This window comes from Falco biarmicus, chromosome 6 (genome assembly GCF_023638135.1).
Source record: "Falco biarmicus isolate bFalBia1 chromosome 6, bFalBia1.pri, whole genome shotgun sequence".
In the NCBI taxonomy this organism is placed as follows: Eukaryota; Metazoa; Chordata; class Aves; order Falconiformes; family Falconidae; genus Falco; species Falco biarmicus.
In genome coordinates this window covers 90,260,371-90,284,238 of record NC_079293.1, presented here as the reverse complement: position 1 = coordinate 90,284,238, position 23,868 = coordinate 90,260,371, and the positions used below count along the sequence as shown (strand labels likewise).

The following is a 23,868-nucleotide window of genomic DNA, read 5'->3' as shown; positions in this document are numbered from 1 at the left end:
TCTAGGTGTCCTGTGAGGAGCAGGGAGTTGAAGCCGATGATCCTTGTTGGTCCCTTCCAACTTGAGATGTTCTTACTTGTTATTGTCTGGGAATAGCCTTCCTACTTCTACCTGTTAGAATTACAGCTGTGCTGGTATCTGATTTTGTTACAGAAATAAAGACTCTTTAAAGCTTGGTTATTAACCTTTTTTTGTGTGCAACTGTCATTTTTTGCAGCCTTTCCAAAAGTTCTGTTTTTAGCAGCTTTCTCTTTTGTCCCTGATACTGGTATAAACATCCAGTTATTTGTCAAGGCAGGTTATTTGTTTAGCTTATGCAAAGAGAAGAAGCACCTATTTTCAAGCGAATGTGTATTTTTTTTTTATTGATGATTTTTAACCAAGTACACTCTCAAATATGATCCAAATACTAGATTTTTCATAATACTTTAGTCTTCTCAAGAGGAAAAAAAAGGTGAATTGTTCCAAATGCTAATAATTTTGTAAAGATGTTGTGATCCAGTGAGGCAGATGCTCAGTGGACTTGAATTTATGCAGCTCTGCTGAAGTCATAGGCAGGCCCTTGGGTCAGGTAACTGCATGGCTGTGGTGAGAGTGGCAACATTACCTTCCCAGGCATCTCTTTGTGGCTCAGTTGTGTTGAATATTCAATGAAGCTGCAAAGTGAAATGCATGCTATTTTACATAAGAGGAATACAGGGAAACCGCGTGACACAAAAAATAAAGCACTCAGCACTGCTTGGCACCACTGAATTGCTGAAGGTCTTGCATCTTTTGTAAGTTAATTTTTCAGGAATGTGTTACATAAAGCAACACCCAAAAATAAATCCTGGAAGAGAAAAAGACAGTGGTTTATTCTTCACAATCTGAGGAAGAGAACTAATCCCATTTTAAGAATTAGAGCACTATACTTAATAAGGGAAAAACTGCAACATGTGACTTGCCTTTCAGACTTCAATGCTTCAGAGTACCTCTGTGTTCTGTGGAAGTGAATAGTTCATACTAAACCATTGATCATTAGAAATCAAGTCCAGAGGAAATGCTTCAGTAACAAAGAGAAGGAGTTGTGCTTATGCACTGAAGTTGTCTGATGGGATTCTGCGGTTCTGTGTGTAAGAGAGCTTGGTAATTTGTCTCTTGGAGGTGCTAGGGAACAACTGTGCAGTGCAACTGCATGCTGTAGTCTGAGGGTTTGTATTGACTTGTTTGGAGTTGCATATTCTGCTCAGACTGAGCTTTCTTCTGCTACCCAGCTCATATTTTTTTCGCAGAAAAAGAGGATTTGCTAGGTTCACTCTCATTAGGCATACAGTTTCAGCTGTATCCACCAATCTAATTACCAAGCTTTTCAGCATTGAAAGAAGCATAGTACGTGTTGTGCATGTTATCTCCGAATCCTTAAAAAGTGCTGGCACAACACAGAAGTTGGTATTTGTATATTTCAGGGTGACTTTGAGGGACCATTACCGTTGTTTCCTTTAATTCGTTGCTTTTAATTGAGTGTATAGGCTAGTTAAACCCTTGCCAGCCTCTCTGTGTAGAGGCAGAAACAGAATGGGTTGGTTTCCAATTTGGGAGGCTCACATCAAACTTCACGCGGTGAAGTGATTTCTAAATCGTTCCAAGCTTCTAAATGTTTCTAAGTTATTCTAAATGTTGGTAGGAGTTTTGTTTTCTCTGTAGAGACAGTCCTAAGCAGTTGCCTGTCAAATTTGTAACTGGATGCTGTGGCCTCGTACTGGGAACTGCTGCATGATTGCTGTAGAGCTAGGAGCTAGTGGCTCATCCGCATGGTAACTTTGGGAGTGGGCCTGACCTTGTAACAAATTGCCATTGCTTAATGAGTCACCTTTTGTTAGTAAGTGCAACAGACTAAATATCTGTGGCAGGTCATGGGGGTGCTGGTTTGGGATTTCTTTTTAATGTTGTATGTGTGCATGTGTTGGTGGTGCTGGACTTAGAGCTTCTCCAACTCTAATGAAGCATGACAGAGATGAAGTTTTTGTTTCTGGTACTTGGCAGTAACTTTTACAGGTAGGGACTGACACAGAGCTCCTGGCTGATGCCAGCTAATGCTGGTTTGTGTCTGTAGAGCATAGCCCTGCAAAGATCTGAGTGACTGTGCTTCTCCTGACTGTCCAGGGGATTGGCTTTTCGGCTTCCTGCAGGAATGAAAACTTTTCTGTGTATTGCATTGATACATTTCTTCAAGCTAGCAAAACATATCTGTGTTCTAGTATTTAATGTTAAGTCCTGATGGGGAAGAGGGGAGACCATGTGGCTGTTTGCCAGCTGCTTACCCAGGATGTAGTTCAAGTGAAATCTGATAGCAAAGAATGGATAAGATGTGTGGTCTGAACCAGACTTCCAGAGGAGTGGTCTTTTTCTTTTTCTGAAATGACCATTCTGCAAAGATGTTGCCATGTATTTAAAGGGTGATGATATACCTAGGATTTCTATACCAGTTAATGAGCTGAGGCAAACAAATATGCCACACATGCAAGACTGAATGTGTTTGTTCAAAGCCAAATTCAGCTCTTTTCCCACATTTTACAGTCCTTTTCTTGTCAAATCAGTCACACTGACTGCTGTAGGTCTGCTCTGTTACCTTGGGCATGGCTTTTCCCTGCTGTGGTCTGTATTTTTTGCACCTGTGGGCTCTGTGTGTCTCATTTGCATGGTTGATGATCTCTGTGGGGCAGCGACCATGCTGTGCTCCATAGCTGTCTACTACACAGAGGACAGTAGTCTCTAGCTGCCTTCTGTAATAGCAAAGCCCAGCAGCACCTTGGAGTTTTGTGACCTAGGTACAAAGAACCTGTTTTAAACTTTTGAAAGATGTTTATTTAGTCCTTGTTTAGTCAGAGAAGGTGAAGCAAGGTTCAGAGTGAGGAACAGTAAATACTCCCAATGGAACCATTAGGCCATAAATCAGAGAACACACTTGTCCCGTTCACCATTGAGAATAAGACATGTTTCTGAGGTAGCTCATAACTTTAGATTATTTTCCATTTTTAATGTAAAATCCATATGTTGTCAAGATGATGCAGAGTTGCTGTGGTGCATTATATGATCTAGAGCCTGGATATAGAGTTGCCAAACGTGCTTATATGTAGCAGGGCTTACAAACTGAATGTATGCTGCTGCATCCCTTACATTGCTAAAAGATTTTTAGTGAGGTTTTGTTTTCCTGTGAGCAAAAATTTGTGGGATTATTGTATTTTTTCAGGTGCCATTCAGTTCATAGAGATTCCTCTTAAACGCTTCAGGCTTCTCATTTGCAAATATGTCACAGAGCAGTCTGTCCTTGCTTTTAGTTCTTTGTGCATTGTTTTGCTAGATTTTTTTCTTTTTCTACCCGATTTGGTACCTGTATTGGAGGAGGGGAAGTCGTTCCTTGCTGGGCACTGAACTATGCCTGGGCTAGTACAGTGGTCTTGAAAAGGTGCTCTCTTGAAAGGTCTCTTACTACCTAGTAATAGAAGTCTAGGATCCCTGCAGGTAAGTCAAAGTTGTCTTTTGCTGGTCACTTCAATCTGTTCACATGCTTGTTCTCTTATTTCCTTCCCTTGTAATATTCCTTGCTTTTGCACTTTCACTGCCTTGTCTTCTGTTCCGTGAAAATTGTGGTGGTGTTTCCCTCCCCGCTGCCCCCCGCCCCATCTCCATTGTCCACATAGAGCCACCTACCTGTTGTGCATTCTGGGCAATGTCATTCTTTTTGTCCCGAAAAGTATATGCTCCTTTCAGTAGATGGCCCTTGAAACAGCATGAAAATATTTACTCTGTAAGCCTGTAGTTAAAAACTAGAAGTCTTAAATGCTGTCCTCCCACCCTGTGCTGTGTGCTAAGTCTTCAGCGTGATCCCTAAAACAACTGTTATTGCTGGACTTTTATTTCAGGAAACTTCATGGGTTTTATTGGCTTCGCTTCCAAAACCCTTCTGGCATAGTTTTCAATGAAATGTTTGCTCTGCATCTGCCTTTGATGTTTGATGTGCTTGTAGTCCTTGTATTTGCAAAGGTGGTTTTCCAGTCCTTCCTGGTTATAAGGCTCAAAGGTTTGACTTAGACTTGAAATGGCAAAACTAAAATGTGAAGACAGTGTTTTAGTGATTTAAAAAGGTCAGACAGGCCTATGAGTCAGGTCCAGGAAAATAAATGTGATCCTACTTAAGTAGCCAGTCCAGGGATTTACTCAATGTTGAGCAAGGAGGGGAATCTGTGTATCTGTATAAAATGTCATTATAACAAACCGTTATTGGCATTCATTTCAAAAAGGAGGCTGCGCAAAAGCTCGTGCCTGCTTTCAAGATGCCATATAGCTAATTTCATTATTTTAACAAATGCATTTGTAGCTTTTCTTAAAGCTCCATCTGCTGGAGATTACCAGCTATGAATACTTTACATTGATGACAGCAGTCTGGCTGCTAGCTGTAGAGTATCATAAAGCTCTAAAAAGTGCACACTTGGCATATAGAAGCAATATGTATCTATTTGAGATATCATTGATCTTTTACTAGTGTCTGGTGAGAGGGGCCCAGTTTGTTTGCGGGCAGTAACAGCCACACTATGGGTGCACATCAGTGCCAGACAGTGGGACCCATAACAGGCATGTGGAGCAGTGTGCCAGACAGTGGGACTGGGCACTTGTAATCTCGCCTTGCCCTGAGGCTGTGCTGTAAAAAGGCCCTGTGGGCCATTTCTTCCTTATCTTTAACTGTCATTCCAATATTGGCTTTTATTCCTCTCATCATAGCTATCAGTGTTTGTCCACTGCTGTGGCCTAATCTAATTCAGGCTGCAGTAATGTCATTATGGTAATTGTTCCTAAGGTGGCTGTGAGGCAATTTTGTACATACTTGTGCCAATGCTGTTTTATCTTACCAGGCCAGTTAGCAAGCATTAACTGTTTAAATAAGAAGGAATTAAATCCTGTAAATAAATGTCAGAGAACTAGACTTTGTTCAATTCTTTGTGAATCATTTTCCATCCTCTGAAGTACGGGTGTGGACTCCTTTGAGATGGAAAATTGTGGATTGGGAATAGAAACCATTCAAGTATGTGTTTTACAGGGGAATGATAGACAAGTTTAGGCTCTATAAAGCCTGTGCCTCTCAGTCATCATTTGTAACCACCATGATGCCATTAAATGTTATGGGCACAAATAAGAATGTATACGGTAGTACAAGACCTCATCAGGAATTCTTAGTGACCAAGATGCAGGCTGATGCCAGGTCAGGATAGGGGTGTTTTTGGGTAGCCAGATGCTACTGGCTCTGTAAAGCTGCAAAATACATGAAAAGCTGATCCTTGCTTTGGGTTCCTCCTTAATGGGTGCTTCCCTGGGCTTCCCTGTTCCGTAAATAGATTTTTAGTGTGTGTGTGTGTGTAGTGTGAAGTTTCTTCTGTGCTTTGAGCTTTCTTTTGTATCCCTACTCAGCTTTTTCAAAAGCATTAGCTCTGCTCCTCACCCCTCAGAGTCATCAGTGGAGGTGGATCTGTCGTGAAGCAACTGCATGCCAGATGTCGGCAGTCAACTGATGTTGCTGAAGGGAGCAGAGTGTTTACTGAAGTTGATAGTCTTCTGTAAAACAAAGGTCCGCTTAGGGTGGTTGCCTTCACTACACTAAGCTCCCATCTGAAACAAATTTGTCTATAAATTGTCTTTATTTGGGCCCCAGAATCTTCAGGGAAAGGCATTATTAACCCGTCTGTATGGCATCTGGTATGTCTCTGGGTAGCCAGCATGGAAGCCTTGGCCTAGGATGATATTTCAGCAGGTAATTATCATTCCTTGTCTAGTCCCTCAAGAGCACAATTCCAAAATGCACTAGTGCTCATGATACAAGTTTCACACAGTGGTGTTGGTGCTCTTACATGCTTCTGTGTATGGCTGCAAGGGATTTACGGAACACTCCAGAGCAGTCGAGTATGGCCTGCCACGATATGAGCCTCTGGCCTGTCACAGGGAGAGGGGGATTAGAGATTCTTATTTTCCTGTGACAGTTATTTTAGTGCAAAACTGTAGCTGAAATTCTTCAAGTTCCATTAGATTTTTAGAAGAGAGATAAATCCCCTGTTTTGACTCATTGCCCAGGGACTGTTTTTACCACCTGCTTCTCACTCGGATGCTGGCTTTGAGCAAGCAGCAGGAGCCATTTCTTTCACATGATTAGAATTGAAAGCGCAGGCTGCTCTTGCAGAGATCCTCACCTGCTTCACTGCCTGACTCCGTTCCCTTGAGCAATATTGTGGCTCTGTGCAAGTGTGCTAAAGTGCCAATAGAAGGGATATGGGTTGAATGAAAGTGCAGGATTCAGGAAAGGGAAGGAGGAAATTAAACTGTCTGTGAGGTTAAGGGAGAGGCCAGGAATCCTGTACAAAATGGGTTTTGTTGTTTAATCTCTGGCTAATAGGTTTTGATTCATTTTGTCACTATTTCAAAGCTGAGGAGCTCTAGGAACAGTCACTGATGTAATAGTGGGGCTGGAAGGGTGTGGCAAGACAGATAGCAATGGCGGTGATGGAGAGAATTTTTTTATATGTGGGAGCTGGGTGGCATTCCCTTTACCCATCACCTTGGGTTACCATTTTAATTGTCGTTCCTCTTTTTCAGACAAATTGCATTTTTGTATGCTGAGTTCCTAGATAACCTTCCATAGCTTTACTTCTTACCATTGAGAGGTGACTGTTCATTAGTGTGTTCATGTTGTTTGGATCCAGGTATCCAAAAAGTATTTCACTAAGCAAAGTGCAGAGAGCTGGGAGAATGTGCTCTGCTTTCCTGATGTAGCAGTGATTTGGGTGCCACTTGTGTGCATCAGGATACACCGTTTTTTCTCCCAGGCTTCTTTGCAGAGTCTGGAGGAAGGCCGTGATGCAGGAAGACAGACTTGGCTGTGTTGTGTCCCAACTTTGAGAATCCCTCTTCAGAGAACCATAGCAGAGGATTTCATAGTCACCCTTCTTCACAGCACCAAAGCTTTTATAGGATTGCCCCATGATCTGATGTATGGAGGCTGTGACAGCTGAGAGTGGGTCCCGGAGATGAATGCATCCTTCTAAATCCACTCTTGTGCTGGATTAGGAGCTGCCCCTTCCCCACTGCAGACTGAACGTCTGATTCCCTTCATCTCTTCTTCCTGATGTGAAATCCAGCAAGTGCTCCATCCCTCTTCTACTGCTGTGTTTCTGTAAATGCTGGGCTGGGTTTTTCGTGCTAGTATATGTCTAAACAAGGATACTATGAACCACACTTCAATGTATGTCTGAGCAGTGAGTGCCCTATGTTTGAAACATTTTAGAGACAAAAAAAGTTCACCTTCTCTACTAATATGGAGAAAAAGATTTGGTTTCCTTTTTATAAAAAAAGAAAACATCAAACCAAAGTCCAGCAAATCTCTAGGATGTATTTTTAGCTTTGAAATCAAGCTAATTATATTAAAGGATTCACAACATGAGAGTTACACAAGGGGCAAAGAACTCAGAGGAGAATGGGCGTGCAAAGAGGTTGGACTATATAGCTCCTGCAGACCCTGCTGTAGGTGAAATTTGTCCCATTTTTTGTTCTGCTTTTAAGGAAGGGAAGCATCTTCTGCAGAAAACAATTTCAGGGAAACTCCAGTTTTCCTTTGCAGCTGGAGAGGAGAAGCTACGAAGCAGTCATGAGGCCTGTAAGCCAGGGTATGCGTTTTTATAACAAAAGTGCTAAAATAATAGTCACACCAGCTGTGAAACATGCTGGTGTATGCATCAATGTTTCCAGTCACTTTGGAGTGCAAGAACTGCTGTACAGTTGAAACATGTCCACAAAATACTTTTTTTCTTGAAGAAAAATGAAAATACATGCCATGAATCCTTAAGTAACTGAAATAAGTGGGGAAACTGGTATAGAAGTGTGACTGTTCCTGTTACCCGTACATGTTACCCGTTCATGGCATCTTTTCGTCAATGTTAGATTCTTTTGTGTGGGGATCTCAAGATACCGGCTGCTTTCCTGTATAATAAAACTGCTCTTTGCTGCTTGCTATTATGGTCTTGTTGTAGTGCAGATACTGCAAAAATGACCCAAGATGTATAGATATGTGTTGAGGAGCCAGCAAGTGGCAAAACATGAAATGCCTGTGATCACCTTGTTACGTAAAACCAGTGTTACCCTTCCCTGCTGTCTGCAGAGCATGGCTTGGTGTCTCAGCTTGTCAGCTCCATCACTTGTGTGTGGGTGGTAAAGATCTGTGAAAATGGCTTTAAAATCCCAATTTAAATCATGAAGGATGCCTGGCTAGGACAGAACAATGAAAAATGTCAAATTGGTTTGGAAAGCCATGCTGAGGCCATCCTGCCCCAGCCCGCCAGGGTATTTCTTTGATAGTGTGGTGGTGTGGGAGTCATCTCCCAGGTTAGCATGGGCGTTTGGGGAAGCAGTATGGCTGCATTGACTGGAAATGCAGCAGTACTCAAGGCAGAGGACCCAGGTAATGATGCTGCAGAGCTTCCAGTAAACCCTGAGCTTACACATTTCATCAGTGCTCTGGAGCGTATCACCTCCAGTCCAGCTGTGAGCAGTGTTTGTAGTTTAGAGGGCGATTTGATACTCTTGAGGATACAATGGATAAATAAGAAATGTTCCTCATGGAGTCTCTTTAAAACCTTGAGTTTCCATGTTTGTTCTTTTACATATGCTCGTTTACTGGCAGTGGCTTTCATCTCTGCTTGATTTTCTTGAGTGTATGCCACTGGTGCATTCATGTTTCACCTGCCCACGCTGCTTGCACTGAGCAGCTTTGCCCTGTGGTGCAGTCCATGGAAAGACAGTGGTGTGCATCATGCCACATGTTGGAGCATGTTTGTACAGGAATGTTCCTCTGACTCTGATGGTGCTTTTGTGTAATTCATCATAGTTACTGCTGAGATAGCAAACTGCCCCCTGGAGCTGCTTATGTAAATAATCAGAGAATGTTTTTATTACCAATTAACAGGGATAGCTTATGTAAGCAACATGTGCCAGAGCACTGGGTGCTGAAATACCACTATCCTTGAGGATGTCTGAATGTCTCTGAGATAAGGTGTATGAGCCTGTATGAAGTACCTCCATGGCCTAAGCAGTGAACTCATACCATAATGAAGGTTGTTTCTTCATTATTCTATCAGCAAGAGTTTTACTTTTCCCCCCACCCGCCCCAGTCTGATTCTAAATGTAGGGGGTTTGCCTTGTAATTTGTCAGATTCACCTGTCCTGTTACACAAAACACCTTGGAGAACCCTCAGAGACCTAAATTCTGTGTATGAAGTTCATATGCTTTTGGGCATCTTTTACATCAGTGATCATTTATGTGCAGCCTGAGTTCCTCCTTTTCACTGGGTGGCTTTCACTACGCTTCCCTCGCTATCATTCAAACCTTTTTTCAGACGTACAGTGTGATTACATGGTATAAAAATGATCTACAGTTTATTGGACCCAAAAGGCTCTGTCCTGACAGTTGTCGTTGAAGTGCAGCAAGAGAAAACAAGATATATCTGCCCAGATTGCCGTGGTCTCTTACTGCTTTTGAATTTATTCCCTGACTTGAAGCTTCTTTAGGTACTGGTGTGAATTGGCAACAGAGAAACATATCTCAGGGAATCCTCTGTGGCTGGTGGCAGGAAGGAGGAGAAAAAAAGGGATGCTGGTGGCATTGAAATGAGAAGCTGCATTCCTTGCTGTGCTCCCAGGACTCTGCTTAGTGTAGAGGCCAGCTTAGTGCTGTGAAAGGATGCAACTTGTTCCCACCCAACTTTGCCATGGCAGATTTGGAGTAAGAGCTGAGCAGAAGGCTGTGGGCAGGGATGCCTGTTTCCTGGGCATAAATAGAGCTTATGGTGGATCCAGTGCCTGGAGCATTTCAGGGGATGCGCCTTCGCTCTGTGACAAGGTAGGTCATAGTGCTACTGCCTGGACAGCCATTACTGTCTTCTGGCTGGAGGTCCCTGCTCTCTGCAGTGATGTGGCCTGGATTAATCACAGGATTGTGGGGATCATTGTGGAGTTTTTTCCTGGTTTTTTGTGTAGTTATTTAGTACCTGCCTTTGCATTCACATGCTCTCAGTGTCTCCTTGCTTCCCCTCTGTAACATCTGGCTTGTACTACACTGCATGGATTGGGTCCAGATGAAATATTTCTAAAGCCTCCCAGCTCAGGCATCTATCAAAAAAATAAATGATGTAAGTGGGGAATCTGGCACTGAATTTAAATTAGTTCTCTGTGTGTTTTAATTCAGGCCTCAATTTTTTTGCCTGTTTCTCTGTTTCGCTTTGCTGACCTCATTGGTGTGCAGCTGATGAGGCTGCAGCGTAAAAGCACAAAAAATAGTGACTCATAACCCTTTAGTAGCAGACTGAGAGTATAAAATAGAGCACACTTTCATCATCCACAATATTTTTCTAAACAAAACAGCATAGACTAGTGATTCAGCATCAGTGTGGCTCATAGTACATTAAGTTTTATCCTGGAGCCCTCCTGTGTTTGATTTCTTCCTTCATTTCATGAGTTTAACAACCCTTCACCCCACCCCTCTTCCTTCTTGGTGTGATGTAAATTTCATAGTAGCTGAGCCCTGTGGCTGGCTTACACATGCACATATATATTCCTATAAAATCTCCTCCACAGACAGATGGAATGCTGTCAGGCTGAGCCGTGCTTCTGTGTTTGCAGCAAACCTCCACGCTAAGGGTATATGTGAAGGGTATGGGCAGCTGCTTATTTATTGCCGTAATGAGCACTGGCAAGCAAATGACATTTTGTGCTATGTGCTGCTTGCTGTTCTTTTCAGCATGTTGAGGGATTTCTAGCTGTGCTCTGTTTATGTTTGTTCCTGGGTAGGGGTGGAAGCAAGTGGTGGCTTGAGTTTTGCAAGGTGACTATTTTATAAAGATAGCACTGACTGTGTGGTAGAGATGGTCTTATTCTAAAAGTTACTTTGGTTTGTCAAGAAAGTAAGACATTTGCATTCCCACCTTCCATAAATGCCCACAGACTATTTTGTACATCTCTAAGTAATAATATGATGCGTGTTAGTACTAAAGGAGGTCTCAACTTTGTACAGGCTGTGAAGCCTGACAGGAAAAATTGGGGGTTTTACAGTCTGAAAAGATGAAATGAACCAGAAAAGAGTAAGCATAGGAAAGCAGACAAGTGGGCTATAATGTCTTATAGATGAACAGGGACTTTGATACTTCCACAGTGGTCCATTTTATATGTGTACTTCTATCTCAAAGAATTATGCAAAACTTGGTATTTATTTTTTTTTTTTAAAGTTAAATCCAGAAAATAATGATGATGTAGAGAGGAATCTGAATGTTGGTTCTGTACGTGTTGGAAGATGAGGAAAAGGAAAGGTGGTAGTATCAAAGTCAAGCATTTCTTTACACAGCAGGTAATAAGAGTATAAAACTCAGTGCTGCAGGAAATTATTGAGGCTGAGAGCTTAGCGGTATTAAGAAAGGGGATTATGCACTGATTTGGGTAATGAGAACAAGCTAAGCCGATAGTTCTTGCTGACACAAGCATTGCTGAGATATTGGATACATGGGGCGGTGTTTCAGGGCTCGTACTAATCACTGCCTAATTTCAAGTGTCAGATCACACCTATATATCTCCATTACTATATTTCCCTGTTGCCACCTAGAACAGACCACAAGTGGAGGGGCCATACTAGACCAAGTATGCTTCTGGTCTGATCCTGCCCGACACCTCCTTCCTTTCCCCTTTAGAAAAGAGTGAGACCAGTGTTTTAATGTGTTGTGCTGGTTTTGGCTAGGATGGAGTTAATTTCTTCACAGCAGCTGGTATGGGGCGATGTTTTGGATTTGTGCTGAAAAGAGTGTTGATAACAGGGATGTTTTCCTTACTGCTGAGCATCCCTTACACAGAGCCAAGGGCTTTTCTGCCCCTCACCCCGCTCCACCAGGGAGCAGGCTGGGGGGCACAAGGAGCTGGGAGGGGACACAGACAGGACAGCTGACCCCACTGACCCGAGGGGTGTTCCATACCATATGGCATCATGCTCTGTATGGAGCTGGGGGAAGAAGGAAGGGGAGGAAGTTCAGAGCGATGGTGTTTGTCTGCCCAAGTCCCCGTTACGCGCGCTGGAGCCCTGCTGTCCTGGGGGTGGCTGAGCACCTGCCTGCCCACGGGAAGTAGTGAATGAATTCCTTGGTTTGCTTTGCTTGCACACGCAGCTTTTGCTTTACCTGCTGAAGTGTCTTTATCTCAGCCCACGAGTTTTCTCACTTTTACTCTTCTGATTCTCTCCCCCATCCCACCTGGGAGGAAGCGAGCAAGCAACTGTGTGGTGCTTAGTTGCTGGCCAGTGCTAAACCACAACAGCCTTTTTTGGCACCCAGCATGGGGCTCGAAGGGTTTGAGATAACAACAGATTTGATTGGAATGTGCTAGATCAAATGATCGGATTTATAGCTGTAATTGCTGTTTAGCTGTTAAAGGGCAGGTTTCTGTGCTTGGATGGGGCTTGCATGGGTGGCAAAGCTGACAGCAATGCTTTAATGTATACAACTCTTGCCTTCAGTAGTCTGTACCTCTTAAGTAGTTACTTGAAAATAAATCCTTGGATAACCTGTCCAAACGCAGAAGCAGGAGGTGGTTGTTGGGATAGAGAAGCAGGCAATGCAGAGTTGGAGGAGGGGACAAATTTTTTTTGGTTCATATAGGTTATATTTGTGCACGAATAAATTTTACAGTGGTATTTTACATTGTTAATGGGTAACACACAGATATTGTACATCAAAAATACAGTAACTTGTATAGACCTAAGGAATACTCACCTTTAAGATGCTGACCCAGTACCTAGCCCCAAGTCCTTCTCTACTGTTCATAAAACAAACTTATTCTGAATGTAATGATTTAAGCACTTACAATCTATAAAGACTGCAGAGAAATAAGTCATCTTTGCTTCTGGTCATGGCGCAGCACAAGTGAGATCGGTTTTGTGGTATCTTATAATTCAGTACCGATTTCTTGAAGGGGTGGAAATGCTGGATTGAAGCAGAACCTGATTTACAGAGCTACCATCTGCAGTCCCAGCTGAATTTAACATTGCTCTACATTGCTGCTTCTCTGGATGTCTAATGAGGTTATTCCTAGGTTAATTTTTCTCCTGATGCAGTTTTAATTAAACTATAATGAAGGCAGCAGAAGATGCAAAATAAAATAACTTGAGAAAATCCATTTCATGCTGTACCAAGTGCTTTGTGGTAGGATGTTTGTTATTGCTGCTAATTATTATTTTATATGAGGCACTTGTCTAATAGCATGTGTGCGCATGTGAATCATCTGCAGAGCCTGTGGCAGCATTCCAGAAGTGAAGGTAGCTCCAGCGGCTGAGTCACTGAGTTTGTGCCAGCGGGTTTCATTCCTGTGTTAGATTGAATGTGAGGAAATATTAGTATTCTTCAGCCCAGCAACCCTGGAATGTAAAGGGAAATATTTTTGCATTGTTAAGAAATTATGTATTGCTGTTAGCTTTCAACAATCCGCTGATAGTTAATGGAGACACTAATTTATTCCTGATGAGGATCTAACTCTGAGGTTTTTTCTCTTACGAGAAAGAAAAGGAATCATAATTTTGCAGAGGAAAGCAAGAATGGGGTTGAAAGTTGGATCTGATACTCAGAATGTAAGCTTCATGCTCCATAATTAGCAGATACGAAATACATACCCACCAGGATGAGTTAAACCATGTGGCGAAAGAGGGTGAACATGCCTTGTTGGCAAATGGCATTCTTCACACAGGGTTTTGCCTTTGTTGTTCCCTCATTCAGGCACAAAATATTTATTCATTTAAATTATTCATGATTTATCTTGTATTACCAATACCTAGCAGTTAAATATTTGTAGATGAACCTTTCTGTTCCATTATGGATTAGCTGACTGCTGTCTCCTCAGCATGTTGAAAGGCTGATCTTAGAAGGAGGTGATATAAAACCTAATGGTATCTTTCAATCAATACTCTACCTTTAAAAAGTGCCTGTGGCTGGTTTTAGTACTTCAGACTAGTAACCTGTTTTGTACAATCCTTTGTTTGCCAAAATCTACCTCACTGTAGCGCAGAACAAAACCATGCTGCTGTTTCTAGATGCCAATGTCTAACTGCGGTTGTGTTGAAGTGTTGCAGCCTGTGCTTTCTGGGCTCATAGCAATGGTTTCCCCACTCTTGATCCTCCTGTTAAGAAATGGAGAACAAACCAGGCTAACCACTTCTGAAGAATAAGATGATTTCAGAAGGAAATCTTCCTGAAAGGATCTGGCAGGAGTCTCTCCTGCCAGTTCACCTTTTCTCAGCTATGCACTAAAACCAGAATTTGCCTCTCCAGACTGGTACTAAATGAATGTGTAGTCATCAGACTTAGCCAAAGCCTCTTTGCAGCTAAGCCATGGAAAGGTACTGCTGCAGCTAGCAGCAAATTTGGTCCCCTTCGAAATATTATAATTGTATGTGTCTCCTGCTCATCTTCATTCCTGTGGGATCTTGAAGTAGGTATTAGTAAGACTGGAGTGATCCCAGAATAGTGGGGTGGCCAAATTTGAGAGAAGACAGGAAGCTTGGTTTGGTTCAGCAGCCTCAGTGCATGGGATTTACTCTGCATCTTCCAAGCTCTTTGAAGCCCTGCCAGGCAGTGGCTGGGCCCTTCCTTTCTCCTCACGTCTCAAACAGACCTCCATAGCTTTTCTCAGCCAGCAAATTACTGGCTTGTTGCAGGAATCTGATTCCCTCCCTTGATTATTGCATGAGAAAGTAAGCAGGCTTCACTGCTGTTTTGGAAGCTGTTACATCTGATAATGTGTCTGGGATTTTCCTTTTGCAAAACACTGTTTACTTCCAATTTGAAAACAGTTGTTTCTACTCCTCTCAGAGGAACTAATATGTTCTCATTAATTTTAATTCTCTTCTGGTCACCATAGTATCCCTAACTGCTCTTCCCTTAGTGACTAATGAATAAGCAACAGAAATGGCCTGAATACTCCTGTACCTTGGCTCTGATACTGTGTTTCCAGCTGTGCTGAAAGAAAGGAGGCGGAAATGAAGCGGAAGCAGAGCCCATCTTCAGGGGTGCAGGGACCAGACAAGGACTCGAGCTTTGGGTGACCACTGGCAGGCACGCCACTGCTCTGCTTGGATGGCTTACTGCCGCATACAGCACCTGCCAGACTTTCCCTCTCTGTGCCTTTCCTGCCTGCACAAGGAGGAGTAATGCTGTGAGAATAAACACTGTAAGGACTATAAAGTGCATGTTATTGGGAACAGGAATATACCAATTATCAACTCAATACTCCAGATGCCACTCTGCCTAGGGCACTTTACTTAGAGTGCAGTTCTTGTGGAATACTGCACCTGGAAGGGCGTATTGTCCTTACCTGTGGCAGGTTGCTTTGGTAGTAAGGCTGTGACAGTGAGAGGAACCAAAATGGGAAAGGAGACGGTATGCCAAGCAGCACCCTTTGGTCTCCATTTCCTCTCCTCACGGTTGGGCCACAACCATGGGTCAGCATGCGTCTTGGTCTTGCCAGATATTGTTACTACATGTTATTGCAGAACATAATCAATTAGGCAAGAACTAAACTACTTCTGGAACTTAAATGGTATCTAGAATTAAGTCTGGTTGGTGATAACTCACTAAAATTTTCATGTAGTTGTCCCTGCCTCTTCTTGCTGCTTTTAGCAACCTGGAGAAGAGGTTAATGTTCTCCGTTCTCCATCTGTTAGAACATCATCTATGTGACTGCTGATTTAACTCTTGCTTTGTCCTTTTCTATAACACTTTGGCCAAAACCATCTTTGTTTTTCCTCTGGGAGTGTTTGCAGGAACATCTCTAGTTTCATTAACGTTCATGTGAATATTCCCTAAAGCTCAGTGTGGTCTTTGAAAAATATCACTGTCCCAAATGTGCTTTGGTGCACATTAAGTCCTGCTGAAAGGCAAAAAACTAAGACAAAGGAGGTGCAATAAACCATCTGTTGTACCTTAGTTATACCTTGATACAAAGGACACTCTGGGGGCTGGATGACATACTGCATGCAGCACTCTGCAGAGCATGTGCATCCAGAAGAGAGCATGGAAGCGAGTACTGATTGCTTAATTTTGTATGGTGTCTTACTCCGTGGATGGTCTCCTCAAATCATACTGCTCAGTGCCCATCAGAGAAGACTTGGCATGGATGGTGTAGCTCATTCAGTGGATTAATTTGAATAAATAAAACCTACTGCCCTGTTCCTATCTGTGTGAAGTTCCAGGCACTAAATGCACAGCAGACAAGTGGTGGTGGAGGGGCATGGGTATGGGCGCTTGGAGAAGAATTCAGGCCTTGCCTGGGAGGTGACTAGTTTCTCAGAAGCCGCCACTAATGCATTTGGGTAGGGTGGTCACACACAGCTAATGCTTTTGTTTGTCAAAAGGGCTGAAACCCATGTGCCCTGCCTTGAACCTTGGACCTTACCTTTAAAATAATGGTGAGGGCAAATAGGTTTTGGATAAAAGTTTCTGTGGGGAAGCTGTCCAAAAGATTCCTCTGCTTTTTTGGAGAATTTGGTTGTAATTCTGCTTGCTAAGGCTTTTTTCTTCATAGTCAACTCTTGTGCTGACCCTATGGCCAGTCCCTTGGGTTGTGGCTGGTGTGCTCCCTGCACCTTGGGGACTTGAAGTTGCTTGTGGGTCTGCCCAGTGCCAAAGCCAGCCAGATAACCCTGAGTTGGTCTAATAGCCCATCATAAAACAGATGCCGGTGAGCTGGGGCACAGTGTTGCTCCATGTGAAATGCAGCATGGAATACCCTGAGAACAGGAATATTTTAGCACGGTCCAGGTCAGGGGCAGCAAATCTGAGGGGAGTAAGGGCTCTGCCAGGTGATGCAGGAGTGTGGCAGTGAGCTGATGTGCTGGGTTGCAGCCAGCCATTTCAGTTGAATAGTTTGTGAGGCTGGTGATCCTGGGGGGTAGCTCAGGGCAGTATTTTAGAGGCTCGAGTTTGCAGCCCTGTCTGGTGACTTAACTTGTGGCCTTACTTTGTGCTGGCCCCTGCGTCTCCCCATCTCTTTGACTGCCAGCTCTTCAGTGCTGTCTGCTTTGCTCTTAGCAGAAAAAGCCCCCAGCCCAGTTCCACTGCCAAGGTGGCCAGTGTGGGAGCACTGTGAAATCTATTGGCTGCTGGGAAAACACTTGAGACCCCGGTTTGGATGGGCTGGGGTAGTGCCACGAGTGTCTGCACTGATCCACACCTACTGTGTCATGATACTACACTTTCCTCCTCCCCTGGTACCCCTGAGCATGCAAAGAGGAGGATATCAGTGCTACAGTCTGTGGTGGTCTGGAAAATGCTGAACTTTATATGAAGACGTTGGCATCTCTTGTTAAACACTTTCTCAAGTCTGTGGATTTAGAGTATAACAGAATATTGTTACCTAGTTGCTAAGCTCTTTGGGTAATACTGCAGAATGAAACAGCACGTTAGCTGTAACAGTATTTTATTAAAATGCATCTTAGCTTGTTCCCAAGCAAGAAAATATTAAAATATTCTCCCTTTCATATGTGCTCAGTAATCTGTTCATCTGTTTTCTGACTTTTTAATATTTTTACAAAACTCGGGACTGTGGTTGTTTATTTTTAAAGGAAATTAAACTGTTCCCAGCTAGGGAGCTTTCATTAGACTTAGTCTGTAGCATGTGTCTCTAGCATCAGCAGGTCCTGATACTGAGCTGTAATTGAGTTTTGCATTCTGTCTGAGCAGTTCATCTCAAAACCTGAAATCTAGGGGAAAAAATAATTTGTGCAGATGGTCTTCATAAAACAAAGGCAGATTAAATCTGGAGCTGTCACAGAATTGCTCTTACAGATGCATCTGCTGCAAAATAATTACCTCTCTTGAGCCCAGTAAGTTAATCAGTGTCTTCTGTTTGTGTCTGCAGTGAAAACAATTAAAAGCTCATTCCTATTTTTTAGGTAAACTTACAGATTCTCTGATTTTTAAGGGTAATTAGATTTGATGTGTATCACAGTCCAAAGTGTTCCTGTTGGACAACAAGCTGTCTGTAATGCAATTTACCTGTAGCCAGGATGTGATTTCTTTTCAATCACTTTTTTTTCCTTGGGCTGTTTTTCACTAGAGTTCAAAATCCTTTTGTCTCTTTTCACATAAATTGCATTTGAAAAGCTTAGGGCTTTTTGTACAAACGTAACAACTGTCATTATTTGCATTTATTTCAAATTTTCTTAAAATTAATTTTCTGCAACATGAGGAAAAAATTTATAATGTAGTTAAGAAAACACAGACTGCTACTACCTTGGTTGTAATTTGTGAAGACCTGTGTTGGGAGTCTGATCTCTCAAACAGGGTGAGACACTTGTGCAGTGTGGACGGGACCCCACTGAGACAGGCAGTGGACATCAGGAAGCAGCTGCTGACAATGGCACCTAATTTCTAGAAGCACATCTGAAACTCCCAGGGGACTTCTACTCTGGGATTTCCAATAGAGATTTTCCTCAGTGTGTTTTGCAAAGTCTATCAATATGGCTCAGCATCACTCTGTGGTTTCCCAGGGGGATAAATCCCACCCCTCCATGCTGAAATGACTTGTGCAGCGTAGACAGCTGCAGCCCTGGAGAGAGAGTGCCGCTTCCCTGAGGGTCCAGAGCAGTAGTGCCTGCTTCCTCCCTGGGATCGCAGCTGCCAGGGAGCACACGGACAGTGCTGTGATGAACCTATTTTCTGCTCCGAAGGCTCCCCTGGAGCCTGCACCAGGCAAGCATTGCACCTCACATGCATGTGCGGCCTTAACCATGGGAATGCTCATCGTGTAGTTGACCACACAGTGTGAACACTGCCACAAAGAGTGAGGGTTTGAAAGGAGGCAGCATGGGCTGATGCCATCATTCCTGCCATGCCTCTCTGCAAGGTGCCAAACATCTTACATCTTTCCTCCTGCTTTGCACAATCCCTGCTCCTCCAGGACAGACCATCCTTTGCTGTCTTCAGATTGAGTCTGTGGTCCCTGTAGTGTCAGTGATTTGATCAGGAACAGATTTAAATAACTGTACATGTGCCTCCTTTTCCTCATGGCTTGGCGGGACAATGAATAAGCCATCATGGTTGTGCTGGAGGCTAAAAAAAAAAACAAAAAAGAAAAAGAAAAAAAAACTCAGGATCCTTTGAACTCTAGTGCATAGCATTGATGGTGCAGTTGTGTTTAAAAAGAACAGGATCACACCCTATAATTAACCTTGCATACCTTGTTCAGGATGATTTCATTTTGTTTGCTCCTTGTGATCTGCTTGTGCTTTTATGTTGGCATTAGAGCACCAGTGCTGCTGTCACTGAAATGCACCTTTTGTCTCCACTTCTGTTTGAATAACTTGATCTCTCAAAAGTCTGTGCTGCAGCAGACTGGCCTCATATTTTTTTATTACAAAGTATGGGTGACAATTGCTACGGGGGGGGGGGGGGGGGGGGGCGGGGGCTTTAAGGGCACAACTGAACCTCAGTGCAGACAAATGTTTGTTTTATTTTAATTCTCAGTGACCTTTATTTTATCCCGATTCAATTGCTCACTCAAGGACACCAGCCTTTTTGTGCTCTTAATGCATTAAACATTTTCCCAGCTAAAGAAAGCATCAGATACATCTCCTGTTGTCTTAAAGAGTCACAGTTAACCTTCAGCAGTGAATGTGACCAAGAGGAAGTGGAAGAACATGGAAGTGGAAAGTGGATTTGTTTGTAGAGGGGAAGAAATTAAGGACTCTAGTGCTATGATCATAGAGGTTTTCAAACTTCAGAGCTGAGAATCCCCTAAATGTCAATTTTCTGACAGGTGTACCTAACTTAATTTGATTAACAGGAAATGCACCTAGCCACCTTATTTATAAGTTAATGATGTTCAAGTCCAGGTCATTCCTGGATATGAGCATTTTCTGGTATGCTTTTGTATCTGTAGCTACACCTTCTTTAAGAGGCACAAGTGTCTATATACTCTGCAGAAGTATCCTCCCTTACAAAGGTACTGAGGCTTTGCGGAAGGCTTATGAGGAAATGAAAGAGATTAAGGAAGCAGGTTGTCAAGGTACTGGAATGCAAATTGTCCACATTTGATCTAAAGAAACACTATTAAGTACTCTTTGAAGACCAATCCCAAAACTTGAGCCAAAAATATTCACTGAAGTCTTTGTTTCAGAATTCCCTGCTTTATTTATAAATAAACCAGATGTATTTACTACAATCACAGAATCCAGTCTGTTTAAATTATGTTTTCTTTAGGTGCTTTAAAACAAGCATCTTAAGCTGATCATAATTTTTTGGGGTCAAAAAAATTAAAAGAAAATTACTCAAATGTATGATCAGCTAAATTATCTGGACTGTCAAATCCCATGCCACCAACCAATCTCAAATAAGAGCCAGGAGACTTTAGCTTGTCCTGGAACACAGCTGTCAGGAATATCTCTGGCCTAGCCATGGGAAATTAGTAGTGGTAAACTTACCGTTTTACCTGAAAAATAGAATCTACCTTCACTGTTAAGGTTCTATATCATACATCTCCAGTTTCACCACTGGATAAAAATGTCCACTATTAAGGTATTCATTACATTAAATACTTGCCTTTTCCTTTTAATAATTGAATGGCTTTGTTAATATGATTAGTATTATTAATTATGCTTGCATTAATATTTTCCAGGAGTGCTAATCAGTCGTTACCTGTCATTAATTCACTGACATTTTTAAAAGAAGAGGAAATGTTACTCCAAAATATGTGTGAACTTCCATTGTTTGAACACTTGTCTGAAAATGACATTTGATAGCTGAAGTTGGCAGATGTTTCCACTGCTGGAATGAGTGAGTTTCACAATTTGATCAAAATTATCTTCAATTCTCTGTATTAATTTTAGCCACATTATAATTTGACTACAAGTAGCAAAATCTGAAATTGTCCAGCAATACTTGCCCAGTCCTATCATGCAAAATTTTTAGGTGACACCAACCCTCCTTCCTCTGTCACTGAGAGGTGGTTCAGGGATTCAGGCTGTGCATGTGGGTCTGGAAAACTTACCTACTCCCAGACACTCCCTGCATGATTTCAGGGGCTGGTTTGGGGCTGCATACCTAGGGATTATGAGCTCCATGGATTTAAAGCTATTTTTGTTAATTAAACCAAGTTTTCAGGCTTCTGTAGCAATTTTGCCCCATGTTTCAGTGAGACATTCCACTTCATAATGGTTTTTCACCTTGTCTAGTTAACTTACTCCGAGAGTATTAAAAGTAGCTAAATACCACCCTGATGGGGTTTGATTTATATACACCTCTGCCTTCCATTTCAGTGTAGACTCATTCCAAAACATGTTCTCTTTTTCATATTATTTTTTCACATGGGCCAGCAAGCCTTTCTCAATAAGTAGAACAATATTCACAGGCATGCTGTCCTTCCCCCTGCTCTTTAAAATTTATATCCAAAAGCAAGATGCTGAGGTATCTTTACTGGTTGAGATCAGAGTCAAAAAAAACCCCAACTTTGAGCAAGGCCACCATATTGAATTACTGTTGTTCCTTAAAGAATCCCCATCACTAGTCCAAGGATACGTTTAAACCCATCTGACTGGGGATTCCTGGTGCAGAAAGCTGGTTGCATGCCCAGGGAACTGGATTTGGTTTAGTTTGTATGTTGTTTTTAGGAATGTAATTTTTATGCATTTAGCACCTACGCTGCAGCCCCTAGTTGTCCAGATTCAAAACCACTGTCTTTTATCTATTGATTGGCCGTTTGTTCAGCTTTACTCATGTTTATTTTCATAATTTTTATTTCTTGTCTTTTTTGTTCCCCTCTGATACTGTTTTGGAGAGAGAAGCAGTTGCACGTGGAGACCTGTGTTCTCATTCCAATGACAAAACAGCAGTGGGAATTGCTAAATGTAACATTGGTTGTTTCACATTTGAAAAAAAGAGCCAGGCAATTTTGAGAGTCTGATCAGTAAGATACAAATTCTGAACTTACTGGTGTTTCCTAGTATCTGGGTGTCTGTCTCTATAGTGTCTCTAGCCCATATTCAGAGAACAAATTCTGAACAAGCATGATCATAATTCATCTCACTACTCTGTTGAAAGTCATGCGAATGCTGTCACATCACCTTGAAGAATAGTTAGGGTATTGGTCTTTACTGTTTGTAAATGGTGCAGATATTTACACATACAAATATGAGATGGGTTATGAAAAACACACATTACAGTGTTCACAGATCCCTGCAATAAGCCCTAATGCTCCTGTGTTTTTAGGAGTTTTATATTTCTCCTTACCTTTCTACTTGTGTGATAATTTTTGAATGAAGTAGGTATTTCCAGTTAGGCAGTCTTGTGGCCTAAAGTGGGTGAAAAATGTTTCTTTTAATAAAGGAACATGTGAATTGCTCTAACGGACTCTGGCTTATCTGTCTTTTCATTTGTCTTGTTTTGCAGGAATTAGTTTTCTGTTCACAAGTATATGTGAACATCATGTTTTCAAGCTATGTGTGGAAATGCAAGATCATAATACCTCTTGTGGCGTAAAAACATCTGTGTCATAGAAGTGTGGTGAACAAGCATTACGTGGTTGCAGTAACTGTCACTAACCACAGTTCGTCACTAGTTGAAGGTGTTACTGAAAAACTGTCCAAGCAAGTGGCTCACACGCAGCACCAGGCTGTTACCTGATGAAGTCTGTGCAGCCTCCTGGGGCAGAATAGCTGTGGGGTAATAATATGGAATGGGCAACATGGAGTTTTATTTTGTTTGCTTTTTAAACAGGATTTGGGCTCTTGCTGACCTTTGTAGTTTACCCTGAGTTGTGTCTGGTAGTAATTCAGGTGGAATGTTTGGTTTGGAGCAGAACTGAGAGGTTTGAGTACACGCAGATCTGCTCATTGCTAAGAAATTTTCTTTAAAAGCAGGACTAATAGGCTATGCAGCCAGCTAGAGGGTTGCAAATGAATCTTGAGTGACTGAAACCTTTTACTGTTTGGCCTTTGAGGGCAAAGCTGAGTTATAGCAGGGAAATGCCTGTATTGCCAAGCCTTTCTCGTGACTGGCTGAGAGGACAAAGTGAGGAGATAGGAATGGGGACTGCTCTCATTGCTTGCTCAGTGATTTTTTTCTTTTTTGGCTTTTAAAGTTATACTCCTTCTTAATGACTTTCTCCTTTCTCCCTTCTGCTCTGCCCTTCAGATTTTTGTAGTCCATTCAGAGGTATAGAGTCCCACAGCCATGACACCACCTGAGAAAATTTTGGTAGGTGAGTGCAGCCCATTAAGGGTCTGACGACTCACTCCCTATGCAATTCTTATGTGATGACCATTTCTGGTTTCAGTTTTCAGGTGCTTGGTTTATTAACAACACAGCAATTCCTGCAGAAAACTGAGTGATTAAATGGCAAAACACTTCTGTTCAAAACCTAATTTTCTATTAAGCTGGTTCTGATGGAAGAGATTTTCAGTGATTCCCAAAACAGCATGTAGATCATTAAGAAAAAGCCCTTGTGGTTCTCAAGCCTCCAGCATTTGTGAATGGTCTATAAATACGCCTGTTGCTTTGGTCCAGTAATACTAAGAACTCTTTACTTGACTTCAAATAATACTGCAGCAAAACTAGATGGCTCAAATGTTTATTCAGGTGTACTTTTAAAGTGGCAAGCCACAGTGCCACAGACTAGTGATGAAAAAATACCTCCAAGTTATTAAACTTGTGTATCTTGCTTGCTTTTCATTGTATTCTGTTGAAATTTTATTTTCTGTCTCTTGAAAATTTCCTTGGTGACTGTTTGATATATCTTGACTTTGATTTCTTCAGTATGAGCATATTTCATTTATTA

General features: G+C 42.2%; 2 protein-coding genes across 14 annotated transcripts in view; both read left to right on the top strand.

Moving 5' to 3' along the window:
* The window catches only part of CHGB (chromogranin B), a 112,066-nt gene that overhangs the window by 46,516 nt on the left and 41,682 nt on the right, over nt 1-23,868 (top strand). The window lies entirely within an intron of this gene.
* The window catches only part of SHLD1 (shieldin complex subunit 1), a 32,974-nt gene continuing 19,001 nt past the window's right edge, over nt 9,896-23,868 (top strand). Inside the window, exon 1 of the mRNA XM_056342596.1 lies at nt 9,896-9,913. The gene's annotated coding sequence lies outside the window, so the exon portion shown is untranslated. The remainder of the gene's footprint in view (nt 9,914-23,868) is intronic.